The sequence below is a fragment of the Chaetura pelagica genome, unplaced genomic scaffold (genome assembly GCF_000747805.2).
Source record: "Chaetura pelagica isolate M959 unplaced genomic scaffold, ChaPel_1.0 scaffold436, whole genome shotgun sequence".
Classification (NCBI taxonomy): Eukaryota; Metazoa; Chordata; class Aves; order Apodiformes; family Apodidae; genus Chaetura; species Chaetura pelagica.
In genome coordinates this window covers 1012114-1016433 of record NW_009953651.1, presented here as the reverse complement: position 1 = coordinate 1016433, position 4320 = coordinate 1012114, and positions in this window count along the sequence as shown.

Below are 4320 nucleotides of genomic sequence, written 5' to 3'. Positions count from 1 at the left end.
TTCTACCTGAATGTGCTTGTCTCAATACTTCCAGTCTCCTGAACAGCAACTGATAATAGTGCAATCTGAAAAACACAATTAAAAAGAGCCCCAGGATCTCCCCATCATAGTGACCAGAGCTGCAGGATTCCCTATTACTACAATGTTCTAGCCTATCTTGTATTATTATAGTACAACCACCAACTCAGGGGGAAGAAGACTGTGATACTCTGAACATATTCTGTGATACAAGATTAAACATTTGTACAACATGTGGAAACAATTTGTGGCGAGGGCAACACTGAGAATCACTCACTGTCCACCTTAACAGGGAAGCTGAAAATTATGGGACTCTTCTAGTATAGCACAGATGGACATCAAAAACACTACAACATGCACTGGAATTTTGATGGAGTGGCAGCAGCTTGCATAGACCACATCATCACTGGGCTAAGAGACCACAAGGACTCGTTCATTTTACACTTTTTTTTTTTTTTTTAAATTTATTTTAATTTTTTTTTACTGTGAGGGAGACTGAACACTGGAGCACATTGCCCAGGGAAGTGGTGCATTCTCCATCCTTGGAGATATTAAAAACCCTACAGGACACAGTCCTGAACTCCAGCTGATCCTGCTTTGAGCAAGGAGGGAGGGTTGGAGTAGACAACATTTCAAGGCACCAGATGTGCCCATCACTGTCAGCTATTCTATGGCTCCCAAACAACTCTGGGTCGACCAGAAGTTTGAATGAATGACTAGGACAATTAAACTCCTTGGTGCTGCAATAATAATCTGTTTTATGGCATTCAGGTGCAGAGGTAAAAGGTTATTACAATGCACTTAAGAGTTGGATCAATTTCAGAAGCTATCTAAGTAATTCTTATCTATTTTTTTATTAAATCTTTTCAGAAGGAAAGGAACAAATGCAAAGTTATTATTTATTGTGTTACTTCCCTTTCACTAGCCTTTATTAGTTTAAACAAATTTATAGCTGGACAACTTAAATCCCAAATTAAGATCTTAAAAGTGGTTTTACAGAATTTACATTTTTTTAGAATAAATGCCATCAATACAGCTTTCTGTTTTAAATCTTCTGCTAATTTTATAGCTTAGAACTCTGCTGACATAGCTATGTCAAGATCAAACTGGGATAGATGTCACCAAGGCATTCCACATGCAGCACATAGAAATTCAGCCTGTGTCTTTTCTGCCTGGGCTCTGCAGAGCCAGCGCTGACCTTAGGTGAGGCAAGGAAGGGCTAGTCCATCTCCAGGGCTCCCTGGGTTTATATTATTTAGTTCTCACCAAACCTCCAAGAGGCACCGTGTTTTGAAAAGCTTATTAGGATATCTCAGTTGTGGATAAAAGAAATTATGTGATAGTGGATAAAGTTCTTATAATCTCACAGAAAACTCCCATGCTTCTCTACAAAACTGAGCTAATCACTTTGTCATTTGTGCCTGTTTCTGTTAAGAGTTTCTGAAAAGCCACTCTGAGGACTCGGAGAGAGCACTTGCAAGCAGGGAGATGGAAAGTGAACTCCAAAGGATCCCTCCTCACCAGGCACACAAGAGACAGACCAGTAACTCATTACAGTACTTTACTAAGTACCTGTCCAGTCTGTATTGCAATCTGCAATGAAGCACTGACAAAAATTGGCTGCCTAAATTCTGGATGAGGATGAGAATATTCCTCCCTTGAAAAAAGAAATGTAAAAAAACTCTCTTTGTGGAGAGTCATGACTATATAGGAGAAGCTGGCTCCCTCTCTCTACTTACGATATTGTGGAAACCAGGTAAGTGCCATTTTCGTTGGTGCTGCAGCTGAATTTTCAATGGTCAAATTGCCCATGTTCACTAAAGCTTTTTCTTTTGGACTTTGCACTCAGGGAATTTATTATAGGAGGTCCTCACTGCTCTGAGTTGGTTGCAGGCTGGCAACATGCTGGAGAAATTAACAGCTAGTTCTGAGCAGGATATTACACAGATGAGGCTTAATCTGTACTTGAAATGGCTGCATAAAACACTGACCTGTCACATTTATGCAGCTACTTCATTTTCCAATCTAGGGCAGGGTGACTGCAAATTACATTTGTCTCCTGGTTTGTTTGGGCAGCTGCAACTGCTGTGTCATTTCGGAAGCACTCTCCCTATCCAGAGAAGAGGCTTGTACTTTACAAGCAGAACTTGGAAGCTCTCAAGCCTGGCAGTTCAACCAGGAGCAAACAGAACACTTTATGTATCTTGGCATAAACAAACACTGCCCGTAGATGTTCCCTTTCAGAGCCAGACACGGGGGGGCATGGAGGGGGTAGCTGCAGTGTCTCTTTCAAACTCTCCACAGTACAGTACATGGCATTGTGGCACTTCTACTCTGGGTTTCATAATGGATATATTGTAGAATATATAGAAATAAATAATCTGCATATTTTAACAAAGTATATAAACAAATCTTGTTCTGTGTCTGTACTATGGATTAAATGTTATGGCTCTGGTTTTCTTCACTGAAGGCTCCAGCTAGCCAGCTGCTTCTGCTGTTGCTGGCTACAGAAGTAACTCACCTAGTGACTGCAAAGACAGGCCGTTTGGTGATTGTGTGCGCTCTGCCAGCCTGCTTCATGCTCACTGGCCAGGGGACCTGCCAGGTCTTCTTCCCAGGGACTTGTGGAACTGCCACCCCAGGATGGCTGGTGTGAGGCAGAATCTCCACTGCTGTCTTTCACGAAAACTTGTCTGGGGAGGGACAGTTCTAACTTCATGTTGGCAATTCATGGAATTTTGACCTGTAACAGCTGCCTTGCAGTACAGAGAAGTGTAACTTCCTTGTGAAAGCAGCAGGTTGCCAGGTTTATTTGCACCTCTCTCTCAAAATTAAACCAAAATCTGAGGGATAGGGAAGTGCATCAGGCAAAAGTAACTTCATTAAGGGTGTCTGCTTGCGAAATTTTGCTGGTCTGACTCTCCACTTTGTGGACATGCAGCTGCCATTGCATCTCCAGAGGAAATGCTCAGCCACCTCCAGACGAAATGCTCAGCCAGGCTTTCAATATAGACTTTGTAGAGAACTGTGCTAATTGGAACTTAAATAGAAGTAGTTTGTATCAACTGCTGCAAATATTTACTTATTTTCTTTCTTTATAGCAGGGGCAGTTCAAATAAGGTAAATATTCAGAAAGAATTAATCCTGATTTCATTTTCAACACAAACTTGTTAATGTTTTGGGTTTTGGTTTTGTGTTTTTTTTGGTTGTTGTTTGGTGCTTTTTAAAAAGTAATCTATATAACACATCTAATTTTTAGTTAAGAATAATTTGTGAAATAATTCTGGTCCTATTAATCAAATGTTAGCTCTGAGATAATGAAATATTTATGGCCTCTGGTGGGTTGAACTATAAAATGTGGTCAATCAGAGACAAGGAAAGCTTGAAATAGCTTTTATGAGGTAGCTTGAGGGAAAGCTTGAAATAGTTTATGTGAAAGACTTTGTATTTACCATTTACAACTCATTTTGCTAAAACTGTAGATTATATTTCCCTTGTTAAGAATAGATGAATAAATAAACAAACACTGAATAATTTAGGAAGCTAAAAGATTTGTGTGATTATAAATCCCTTATTTGAATAGAGATTCCTCTCTATTTTAATTTTTTATAACAGCTCAACTTGTTTAAAAGGGAAGAATTTTAGCATTTGACATTTATTCTGCTGCTTTTTTCCTACACTCTTTTGATGGGTACGTAAAAGTGGCTACTCTAGTTCTTTGCACCAGCTCTCCTGATTCCCCTCCACAAAGACACATTGTTGTGTTTTTTTCCAAGGAAAACGCACCACGAGAAGGTGGCCAAATTATTTTTGCACCCTACTAGCAACCTGTAAGGCTTTTCATGTGCACCCAGAATGGTTAAGACGCCGACCAGGTTCCCATTTCCATTTCGACCTCTCTGAAGGCAGCTGGTGCAGGCAGCAGCTCCTGCAGAGAGATGCTGCCGCCGCTCGCTGACACGGCAATTAAACGTTAATGAGCCCGCTGATGGAAAGCCGAGCTATTTAAATCGGTGCCGAGATCGGACCAGCAGGGTTTCAAACTGTGACACACGGAGTACAGGGAAGCTGTCACCAAAGCCGAACTATGTGGGTGCAGACCGTGCCTCGGAGCGGGCTGACACCGCGGGCTGCTCCTGCGAGCTCATCAGCCCCGTCCTCAGCAACACTTACTGACTTTTATTCCAGGTGCTCAAACGACGCAACAACGCCCCGAAAAGCGCTTCGCGTCACCGTGTCCCACACGTTTCGCTCCCTGACCAGCCCACAGGCCCCACAGCGCGGCCGGCAGCAGCGGGGCCT